This window comes from Drosophila bipectinata, chromosome 3R (assembly GCF_030179905.1).
Source record: "Drosophila bipectinata strain 14024-0381.07 chromosome 3R, DbipHiC1v2, whole genome shotgun sequence".
NCBI lineage: Eukaryota > Metazoa > Arthropoda > Insecta > Diptera > Drosophilidae > Drosophila > Drosophila bipectinata.
Genome location: NC_091739.1, coordinates 10,374,923 through 10,387,426, shown reverse-complemented (window position 1 = coordinate 10,387,426; position 12,504 = coordinate 10,374,923). Strand labels below are relative to the sequence as shown.

Here is a 12,504-nt window from a genome sequence, read left to right as displayed (position 1 = left end):
TTTTCAGTTTTCACTTTCCTTGTAGTTTTGCTTTTTTATTAACGAATTCGTTATGCATCGTTTGGGTTTTCATTTTCCTTCCCGTTTTGCACCTTTTGTTTTTCCGAAATGCGCCACGTGCCACATCCAACATTTGTTGGCACAACTGTCAGTCAGCCGGTGAGTTAGTTTTCCCCCTCTCGTCTCTTTCGAATTTCCCATTGATCAGCCAGTCAGTCACTTTCCCTGCCGCATTTGCTTTGTAATTTGATCGATTCATTTTTGGGGGCCAGGACGACGGCTGCTGTTATCGTTTTTTTATGCAATGTTTGCCTAGATCCCAGACAAAAAACTTGAAAACGAAAAGAATGAATCTTAAACCTCCAAACGGTCTTGGATATTTTTTAAAAATTTGGGTCAATGTTCCGACGTTTGGCCATTTGCTTGTTTATTTCGTTTTGTGCACATTTAACAGTATTTTTCCGCTGACTTTTCTTGCTCTTGGACTTGGCCATGCAATACTGCAGTTTTTCTTGCAAATTTATATTTTTTTTATTTTTTTTGGGTTGTTTGTTTTTCATAAATCGCATTTGCAATGCCAGAAACTTGTTATTGTTGCCTGTCGCTGCCGTTGCCGCTTGCCGCGTTGACAGTTTGAGCATTCGTGTGCTTTTGGGCTTGGACTTGCTCTTGGCCAGAGTTTGGCCAGAAAATGCCAATTGGTAACTGGCTTGCTCCAGGCCAATCTCCACTTAACTGTCTCCAATCACTTCACACACTTAATAAGCTCCGATCGGGCCAGGCCAAGTGGCCAAAGTTAACAGTAAACTGAAAACTTGGTCCGGATGACCCACATCGGTGATTAGATTTCGTGGTAAGATCTTGTCAGCTGCATGCATGTTCTAATTTTTGATGTCAATATGATTCGGAATAGCATTTTATTCACCTGCCTTATTTTACCAGGAATCGTTGCCATCCACGTGTTTTTGGGGAAACAATTCCAGCACCAGTATAAATTAAATAGTGAACTTTTACTCCAGATTTGGCCAACGAATTAAATCAACTAAACGTGACTTTGATGGAACTTTTCCTCGATTTCCAAACACCCACCCGGGCGGCCCATCGCTTGTAATGACTGGCGAATATGTTAATAGGTCCTGGGTATTGGGCTGTTGAATATGCTAATCCGATCGGATCTGTTCATAACAGACGCACTGAGGCAGTGACGCTGAAATGCAAATCCCTTTGCCATTCCGCTGGACTTTCGGCTGGCAACGGCAATTGCCGAAACTCAATGAAAGAACGGTAGTGGAAGGATATTAGGTAAGTGAGCTGGCGGGTCAGTCTCCGTTAATGGCACCAATATGAGCTAGAAGCGGTGCATAAGAATCTGCATATGGATGGGCCCGGCCAGTACTCAGCATATGGACGGACTGTCGATCATTACACACAGCGGTCAAACGGTCATTGGCCTGCTTGCGCATCAGCCGCGTATCTTGCAGATACTCCTCCGGTATCTGTATCTCTTGATGTTGCTGTTGCTCGAATGCTGCTCTGTGGCACGTAAGCAGTCTTGGCATCTTTCACCATGTGTTGGCGCAGCTTACGCAAAATTATTTATGAAAACAGAGTCGGCGACGAGAAAAACAACGATCTTGGCTACTAGCTTTGGTTATCGAAACTGGAAATACTCTAGCCGCGATACAGAGATGATTTTCAGTTAATAAAGCCGGCCTATATATTCGGTTATCTAACGTGATTGACCATACTAATGGTGGGATTGGAAACTTCCATTTACCAGTGATCAACTCTGGAAAATTTCAAGTTTATTTAGGAGCCAATATACCCTTTAGAAGAGCATCAGAACAACAACTGCCTTTGATTCTAAGCTATCAATCAAAGACCCTGCTAGAGCTATGGAAATTGGCTGACGGCGTTCTGTGGAAATTCCGCATCGATTCCGATTTGCATATGTGACAATCGCGGCGGTGGACAGATTGTGATTGTAATTACCGGACGGGGCACTTGCAGCGGGCGGATGTAGGAGTGGGGAGTGTAGTGTGTGGAGTCTGGAAAGTGCGTATGCGTATCTTATGCATGCCAACTATGAACCTTGTCCGCGCTCTTATTACAGCTTTGTTATTGATTTCATAATTTATCAGTTGTCGCGTCGTCAACAGCCCTGTCAATGGCCATTAGATCAATGCACCGAATGCATAACAAAGGCACCGCATTCTGAATGGATGACGAAAGTTCCAGTAGGGTGGCCTTCTGTGGGGGTGATCTCCAATCTGTATCTGCAATGACTAGAAACTATATATGAGAAAATGACAAATCAATCTGTTGGCAATCAAAAACCGACTTCCCCATCGCATAGTCGCGATTTTCACCCAATAAGGAAGCCAAGCAGCCAGCAATACATGCCCCAACAGCCTCAACCAGAAACTGCAGTCAAGCACAACATGAAACGAAAAACAGAGGCCTCATGCAGAGAAAAAATTGAAAAGTAAATCATTTAAAATAATAAAACACCTTGGGCTTCTAAAGTTAATTATTTTTAAATCAAAAGTATAGTTTTTCTAACCAAACACAAGCTTTGAATTATAATTATATTAAATATTTTAGGGCTTAATATTAAAAGAAATTGCGATAACTCTTTATAGTTTCTAAATAATTATATTCAAGTATGATTTTTAATAAATATTTTATTCAGTGTAGCTGCCTTAGGCCCTATAAATCAGCACTGCCTTAGGAGGCCGCAGTCTTTGGTCTCTCCAGTCAGCCAACCAGCTAGTCAGCCAGTTCTTTTGGCCCGAACCAAAGACCAGACCAGTTGCTCTGGCTGGGACCAGTTGGCCTGGCCTAGGAGGCTGCCGGCCAGGCCAGAGAAGGGGGCCGGAGAGTTGCTTGGGAGTAAAAATAACCTCAGTTAAGTTCACTGGGGCGAGGTTGAATGAACTCGTAGAGAAATGTGATTTGCCTCCCCGCGATACCCGGTCGCTGCGATTCTCCAGTCGCTGCCTCAACTGCAACTTGTTTGTGGCTGTAGCCGGCAGTCCGGATATATCAATAAGTGGCCTTTTGCCTAAGGCTTGAGCCGCGATTACAGTCTCAATTTCTCTCAATTAAACCTTGTATTTTGTATTTTGTATTTCGCGAGCAATTCGCGACAGCGGCTGCAGACGACAGATACAATTAACTTATCGTGAAAAAGTTTCCGGAAACTGGCTGACTGCCCACACAATCGGGTACTGGGTACTTGGTTAGTGGATACTAAAATGCAGAGAGTACTGGGGAAACGGGAACTTGAGGAGGGTGATTTCGGAGGGTAATGGTAATGGGGAGAGTATGGGGGATAAAATTCGCGAGTACCCAGTACCGAGTACCGGGAAAGCAAATGCAATAATACACTCGTATCACAGACATTCGCGGCTCGCGTTTAATATGTTTGTTGACATCCAATTAGAGCGATTTCCTTCCTCATTAACAATCGCAGCAAGTGCGGATGAGCTCTGGCATGGATTCGACTATTTGATGATGATTAGAGGTCATTATTCCAAAATATTAGAGAGCTATGAAAAGGTTAGAGGGTTAACTATGAAAGTAAAGCTACGAAAATCACCTTCATTTCATTATAGTTTTCTCGCGAGCTGGATACCCATCATACCCTGGTTATAAAACTTTGGAGACGGAGAGTGCTGTGGGCCGGAACGCAGACGTTGATGTTTTGAAATTTAACTCAAGCGTCAAAAAATTATAGCAAACATGAACGAGATACACACATGCACTATATGGTATACAAATACAGTGACTAAATCACATAGATACATAGTACTGAAGCGGCAGCACGACAAACAATTAGAGCTGCTGTGGACATTGTTAGCGATGCATTTTCATAGACCTGGACACAGACACATCATGCCACCGTCGAGGGCCACCTCGCCACCAGCAGATACTTAGATACTTAGATACTCTCGCGCAGATGCACAGATACACGCACACACAGCCGCAATTAGAGCTGGCAACTCTGCACGCTTAAAGTACAATAAACCCAGATAGCAACACTCAACAACAATGATAGTGCTCGTGTCGTGGGGTTTTTGAACTTGCTCCTCTCCACGAGACCACCTTCCCTGGTTCCGCCTTTCCGCCCTGTGCCGGTTTCCCCTCGATTGCTTGGAAGTTCCTCTGGATTTTCTGCTACCTTTGCTACCGCAAACTACTAGTTGGTACATATCTGCCTTGGTTTTATGACGCTGGCGCCGGTTTATGGCAAACATTTAGCGGAACGTTTAGCAGCCAAATGGCTTTATTATTGATGCTGCCGGCAAGCGAACGAAAGTGAAAGCTTGAGCATTAGACTCATACGATTTGGGCCAGTGACGCGAATTCCGCAGAGGTTCTTGGGCGAGAGGATCAAGGGGGATTATTTCCGGCACTTTTTGTAACTTACTGCTCCTGACTTTTATTAATTTGGGAGAGTTTATGGTGTGCTTATGGGTTGAGACCATTAATTACCTTTATCGGTTTCGATCCTGTAATTTTCAAAGTTTTTCCCTTTATAAAATCTGTATACTTCCTTTTGGCTGAAAACCTATAACAACAAGGACCTCATGTTGCTGGAAATATTTTGGCAAGCAACTTCATTCGCAATAATGGACTGCTGCCCCTTCATTGGGGGCCACTTCAGGAGCTCAGCAGAACAATCAGTATCTATGCTCGAGGTCCTGCCGCGCACACAACACATCCACAAGTGGGATACATACATAAGAGGACATTTGAGCACAGGAGCCACTGTGCTGGGTAATCCAGAGCCTCGTCGCATGTACAAAGCACATAATGCTATTTACAAATCCAGCCAGCAAGTGAGAGATAGAGAGCTCAGCTGTCTCCATTACATGGCATGAATAACAAATCTAAACATATGTACTACACATAAATATGTGTACCCCTGCCGGCCGAAAAACAGGGAAAAAAAGTCGGAAAAAAATCCAAAGTGGGCGGGTGGCCAGAGGGGGTGGCACACACACACACACACCACCCAGTACAAGCAGATACGATGAGGAACAATATGGAACAGCAGGGGCAGACGTGTCGACATGGGGTTGCTACCCCTCCTCGGACTGTTGATGACGATGATGATGATAGCTGCTACCCTCGGAACATGCCTGGGAGCTGCCCCTGTTCCTCATACCATCCAACACGATGGAACTCCACCCCTGACCGCCACTCAATGGCTCCGGCACTTGCGCTCACATCCTGCGAACCTATTCGCATTTCATATACTTACATCATTGCACTGGTATTGATGGTGTCCCCTCTCCGTGTTGCACGTTGGGGTGGTGGGGCAATACCGGTGCCCCGGTGACACGGTGGTGTCCGGGGGGCCAACACAAAGAATTGCATTTAAATACATTAAATTGTGTAAATAATATGCTACACATGTTGCCAGTTGCCAGTAGCCGTTTGCCGGCTTCCAGTTGCCAGTTGCCAGTTCATTAAATACATGCCACAGATATACATGCCTAGACACATGTATCTGGCAGATATAAACACACACTCATAAACGTATGCCCCGGCTTTATATGTGTTTACTTGACCAGAAATTTATTTATGGCATTTTATCAATTTTATTTTCATTCTACTTCTATTTTGGTTTTTGTTGCTTTTATTCCGGTTTGTTGTTCCGGGCGGTTTTTTTATACATGTTTTGTCGAAGTTCTTCGGGGGGTTGACCCGGCAGGTCATCCGCTAGCTGCGACATCCTGCACGCCTGTTGGCGTATCCTTTAAATGCAACTTGTGTGGCAATTGTCCGCCGGGCGTGTCGGCCTTGGCAGCCACTTGAAGCTCCCCTTGATCCTCTTAAACTCAATTAACGTCGAGAGCCGTGACTTGAGCAGGCTCGGTGTGACGACATCAAAGCGTCTCCTAAGTGAGTCCATAATCTTCAAAGCTCCAGAAATTCATTTGTACCAGGCTGCCAGCGTGCAGGTGCAGGATAATGGAATGCTGGCTTCCTTCCACAGGGTCAGTAGGTGTCTCCCCCGTGTGTATGTTCGTGTTTGCTTTGGTTGGAGTTTTTTATTTGATTTTGTTTTTGTTTCATTTTATTTACGTATTACGGTTAGGTGCTCTCAGTGGTCAGGTCACGGAAGGTGCACTGTAAAAAATTCAACATTTTAATAACAATTCTGTAAAAAATGCCATACAAAATCGTGTAATTTCTAAGTTGTTTTCGAAGAACGATATTTCATATATAGGTTCTGATTTAAATTTTTAAATAAATATATGATATTTTTTTTATCTGTAGCTCTGTATATATTGCTCCACCACTCTTGGCAAAGAGGGTGGTTCAAGTGGTCTGAGCCTTGAGAGAGGTAGGTGTTGGTGGCGGGTTGGTATGAAATGCGGGTGGGGCTGGGTCATGCGCATAACTGGGACGTTTCAAACATCTAACTGTGCTAATGCATACCAACGCTTCCTGGGCATTCATCGGCGCCTGATAGCTTCTAATATTGAAATTCCCGCTTAGAATTTTCTAACGGCGACGCAACCCTAGGCAATGTTATCTGTCTAACTACTTTTCCGCCCCTCAAAGGAATTAGAATTTTTTCACCTTTTCAAGTGGGGAGGTTTTTGTTTTTTTGTTGTGCGACACCTGAGTGAGGCGACAAAACTCGGGGACTTCCGGACTATACACTGAAATTTCTGTTTCCCTGTTGGGGCCAGGTAAATTATGCAATCTTTGGCAACGACAACGGCGACAGGTGCGCGAAAGGTGCCAAAGCTGCTCCTGAACCTCCTGCAGCAGGAGTTGGCGCTCATAATAATGGATTTTTTCGTATATTTTTAACAAGGCGAACAGCAATGGGATGGTATCGGGCAAATCCATTATGTCGTTAAATAAAAACCCACTCACATGTGATGCCCGCTACTTTTTTTCTTGGCTAGTAAGGGGGAGGGTTACCGATTACTGTTATAACTAAAACTACGAAACTATAGTGTTTCAAAACTAACAGTATTACCATACCTGACTATCAGGCCATCAGAATTTTTGAGGAGGACGAGCAACTATCTCAGTGGACTTTCACTACGCAAAAATAGTTCTCTATCCCCAATCAGAACTCTCACGCTCTCGGCCAGGCATGTGTGGAATGCGAAAGGGAAAGTGTCCTGCGCTCTTGGCACTCGAAAACTACACATGTGAGGCGTCTAAGCCAAGCGAAGAAGCTGCCCAAACCCTGGCCCAAGCACAATTCTAAGCAGCCCCCACTCGACGAGTTTTTTAACCCCTTTCGTAGCATACAATCGAGCGTTGAAACTACCCAGGCAGCGGGAAATGTTAAGGGTCACAAATCGACAGTCACGCAGTAAGTGAAAGTAACCCTCGCGAATGCCGAGAGTCGGGCGCTGAGGATTGTCCGATAGGTGGAAAAATTCCACAATTCCGTGCGTGGCACCCGGCAAATGTCGAAGGAATTTTTGGAGCCGGCAGAGGAATACCGTCATTAGGCCATCAGATGCCAGCAAAAGCGACAGAAGCGCATTCCAAACTGATGACGTTGGCCCCAAAAATTCCAGACACCCCGAAAATATTCCAAATATTTTGTAAACACATATTTTTCGTTAGTCACGTTCGCAGCCCATGGCCAAGGCCCCTTGGCAACATTGGCCAAGGCAACAGTTAAGAACGCTGGGGTGACAGGCTGGCAGGACTGTCAGCCGGCAAGGATTCCAACAGAAAATACCCGACGAAGCGGAAGTGAGCTTAGGAATTCACTTCCGGTTGGGGCCCGCTGATCGCCTGGTAAGTGAAAATGCATCAGTTCCGCATGTGTGGCATTCCTGGCCGGGACTCTGGAATTCCCGATATCCGCTTGAATATCGTAATTGTACCGGTCGACGGGCGTGGCTGGGGCAGCTATTGATCCGTTGCATGTGTCACACTCGGCTGCCAGGATGTGAAAGCAACCGACCCGAACCTACGGGAATTATTCCTGTTCCGGAATGCCGGACAAAAATTGCGCATACGCCGCGTGAGCCAAGTTTTAAATGTCAAGCATAGCAGCCATGATGTCAGTAAAATTTTCAAAATGGCGCCGCTTCTTAAAGTGCCAACTTGTGGCTTTGGACGAACAGGTGCCCAGCTGAGCGGAGCAGGTCATACTTTTACAAAAACCCCATCACGCGTGTCATATATATACAAATAAATGCTGAGGGGACTTTCCAGCAAGCTTGAGGAATTTAAACGCTGTAAAGTAGGCAACAAAAACCCACACACTCCGCACTCATGTCGGGGTGAGCTTGAAAACGAGTCCTTTCTTTATCCTGAGCCCATCTCACACTCGCATGCCAGACATGTGTGGGGGCAGAAAAACTTTGAGTGGCTTTAAAAAAATATTTTCGAGCTGAAGCGAGCAGGCTTGCAGGCCGAAAGACATGTGTTTATAGATAAAAAGTGTCGCATAAAAAACGGCATTTACTCTTCGAGGCAGATCCACTAAAAGAAAATCGATGAGCCCAAAAAAATGTAAATAAAAAATACCATCGGGGGTGTCGTTGACTTTTATGGGCATTTAGCACGTCATTAAAACGTCAAGTCATCAATCTTCTGGCCCATTCGAACAGGCTCACAGCCTGGCCAAGAACTCCGACCTGGGGCCGAAGGCAGTTTTTGGCCCAACTACGCGGGCGGTGGTTCGAGGCCATTAGAAAATTTCCATTTTCGTCACACGTTGTCAGGCCAACAGGAGGAATCAGAACCCCAACTCAGGGTTCTTGGTTGGCTTTCAAAGATGCCGCATTCCAATCTCCATCTATGGATTCCTCAACGCCTGTTCAACAGATATTTCGCATAGAAATGTTAGAAAAAGAATATGCCGCCGAGAGCGAAAATTAGAATGTGGCATTAGACAGGCTCTCTCGCGGGCCATAAATCTGGCATTTTAATGCGAAAACAGTCAACTTGTCGGCGTCCATTTGAGCCAGGCCAACAGGAATATCCACAAGCGGTTCTAATTCCTGCGGCAGGACATGCGCAGACCCTCGTTGGGGGTGGCTTGGAGCTCCAATATTGTGAATGCCAGTAATAGGGGAAAGTCCTTTATGTCCCGCTCACTCCTTCGCTAGCCATCTCTTTCGCAAACATTCTCTGTTCTCCTTGGCACTTACTCCCACTAACGCCCCCGACTTACTGGCCAACTTTGGTTGCCTATTACCCTTACGATAATGATAAGAAATTTTTATGTCCTGCCACGTGAGAGAGGCGTCTGCATATATTATCAATGCACAAGAGTTGCGTGACAAACTTGGCGCCTAAAATTACTTTGCGTGGGCGTCGCATTCCGATGGAGAAAAAGAAATGTTGTAGATTCTGTTAGCCGGCCAACAGAAATGGCCAGCAAGTGGATAAATTCCGAGGAATAGTCTCAAAATCAAGGACTCTAGAACTGCGCAGATGCAGAGAGAGAGTGACAAATCTTCAAGTAGGATAACAGCTGTGTAGAAATGCATAGTGGTTACTATACTTCTTCCTATTTTTGACGGTAAATAAAATAAAGTATAGTTTTTCAGGAAATAATGCGTTGGTAGTCCTAAATGTTGCTTGTTTATTTTTATTATTTTTAATGTCATTACTTGACTCCTCAAAATGATGCACTCGCCCCAAGGTGTACGAAAGCCACCCTCTGGGAGCTCTGAGATTTTGTGAGGGTGTTGGTGAGTACCTTTGTATTACAAAGCACTATTGCTACATTGTGTAAGCCCACGCAATGGGGTTGAAATGGTGTTGAAATCACGACCGACCCCCTAAATGGTGGGGGCAAACCTCTGTAAATGAGCGTACATTGTTGCCCAGCTGACGATAGCTGTTAGCCTATTACCTTTTACAGGAATTTGTACTACAAATCTACCAAAAATTTACATGTCACCCCTTACGGCAACTTAGTCACTATGTTTAGCGCACAACCCTTACAGACCCGCATGTAATAGGTGCGTCTGGGGGAGCCTTGGGGGAAATTGTTTGACTAGCGGCGCTTGTAAGACGCTTTCGTCGGCCTCAACAAGCTGCGGCCCTGATACAAGTTTGCATATTTCTAAATTCTAAGCGCATCTGCTCGAGGGACTCGGAACTCGGCACTGTCTCCAGTGCTGGGCTGTTCTCGTCACAAAAAACAAAAATGAAAACGAGAGTAAAAGGCGCTGCAGACACACCCTCAAGGGTACTTGCTTAGCATACAGACAAAAAACAAGAAAAAAGGACTAGAATATTATGGTTGGGTGTGTGTTTTTTTCCCTACAAAGACACAGAGAAAAATTTTTATGTTTTCAAACATTTAAGAAATATACATAAGTCGGTTGGTAATAAAAATTTATAAGAATCATATGGTAAGTAGTTTATAGTTTTTAAAAATATTTTGAAATAAGTTCATCCTATTCATGACTAGTGACAAAATTTTTATATCATATACTTCAAATCTTTATCTTAAATATCCTATTATAAATTTTTGCTCCTCATGTAAATCCAAACAAAGGCAGGACCAAATCATTTCCTTGTTAGGCAACCACATAAAAAACCTGAGCCTGCGTCATAGACAATTTGCACCCCAACCGCAGGACCCGACATATCTTTTCACTTTTTTTGAGGTTCTTTTGTTCGGATCTCGAGTTTTTTTTCGCGGCTGCCACACTTCCTGGCTGCCTGCAATTTGAGGGTGCCTCTTTCCATCTTTCACTTTCAATACAAAAAAAATTAACAATGAAATTATAGAAAAAACGAGCCTCTCATTTTTTCTTGGGTTTTTTTTTAACATATCGTATATATGCAAAGGACACCAAGGGCGCCATGTGGTGCGTGCCAGTTGCCATGGAGCATTTGGTTTTTTATGCCAAACGGATATGCGATATTCTAGGGCGTAGGCCAAGCAATCTCTCCTTTCCTTTCCGATTCCATTCCCTTTCAGCGCGAGTCAATGGCTTTTGTGGTCGCCGAGCACGCGTCCTTCACCTGGCAGCTGTCGTTGGACACCTCCGGAACGAGATTCAATTCCGGCCCAGATCCTTTGCATATATGGCCTGATAGTTTGCAGCTGCCTGGATGAATCTATCATCACGCCTCCTCCGCCTGTTCCGTGGACTCAATCAAATGTCCACTTGAAAGTGTCCCTACCTGGAAGCTGCTCACCTTTTCTAATTCTTAATTGTTGTCAGCGCATTCGTCACACTTTTGCTTTATCCCAGGATGAACCGTATCAGTCAACTGGACAATGGTCTGTCCTCTGCCGTCCAAGGTCTAATGTGTCAATGGCTGCGTTAATAATGCGATTTGCATTTCCCTTTTCACTTTTCACCGGCCTTGGGCCCTTTGGCATTCAGCCTGCTGTTTGATTGAGTTGTGCCCATTATGCAGCTTAATCCGCACCTTTCGTCCTGGCCTGGCCAGCTTGCCGTCCATTGTCCCGTCGACCAGGTCAGTCTTTGCTCCGCAGGCTTAGTTTAATTTTGCGAACATCTTTTGATTGACAGCCACATGCCACTGGACATCAAGCTGGTAAAAGGAAAATCTGGTAGTAAATAGCATATAATTGTTTTTAAATACTTAGATATTTTGGGTACTCAATCTAAGTAACTTAAATGTTTTTAAATACGTAGATATTTTGGGTACTCAAGCTAAGTAACTTAAATATGTTTAAATACCTTTAAATCGAAATAATCTATTTAGTACTTTTTCCCCTCAATATAAAAAAAAGATTATTTATAAAAATATTCTTAAACAGTCGCTAACGCTCATTTATTAATTTGTTTATTTAATATATTTTAAACAAAAAATCAAAATAAATTTAAAAAAATATTTCTTGAATGCCGAAACCCGGGATTGAACCGGGGACCTTTAGATCTTCAGTCTAACGCTCTCCCAACTGAGCTATTTCGGCACATGTCTGTCTCGATTCCAAGTTCTGATTAGTCACGCTTGCTACGTTCCGTCCCTTTCCCCAACTCTGGCGCTTCTCTGGTTCTTTGGGGCTTATCTAATCGCCACCAGATTAAAATAGAAACTCTAGCCTGCAGGGCAGCCAAGAGCCCCCCAGAAAATAAATGAACCTGTTGGCTGGGGAGCAAAAGTCCCAGCGCCAGCGCTAAAGTCATCAAAGTCAAAAGCATTTCAAATGCAATAATCTGGCTTAAGGATTCGGTTGGACTGTCTCAGGAAGTGCACTGCAAAATATTTTAGACTTAAGACAACAGGATTTGTATCCAGGTTATGAAATATATTTTACCAACTGTCAGTTTAGTTGTCTTAGTGTTAACATTTTCTTTTCAGCCTGCTAAGTTTATGTTCGTTTTATGATAATAATTTATGATGATAATAATTATATGTTAAATATTTATTTAAAATCCCTGAAATAAAAGAGGGAGGAGACCAATTTAAGGAGACAATAGAGCGACTTCAATGGACACTTTTCAGACCCTTCTTAGCGAATATTTAAATCATTGACTATCAGGTTTAAGAGAGGAATAATTTTTA

At 43.9% G+C, this 12,504-nt stretch overlaps 1 non-coding gene across 1 annotated transcript; it reads right to left on the bottom strand.

The window, feature by feature from the left end:
- Positions 1-11,838: 11,838 nt before the first annotated feature.
- TRNAF-GAA (transfer RNA phenylalanine (anticodon GAA)) lies at positions 11,839-11,911 on the bottom strand. Its single transcript has one exon. It is a non-coding gene; the product is annotated as a tRNA-Phe (tRNA).
- Between the last annotated feature and the right edge of the window lie 593 nt (positions 11,912-12,504).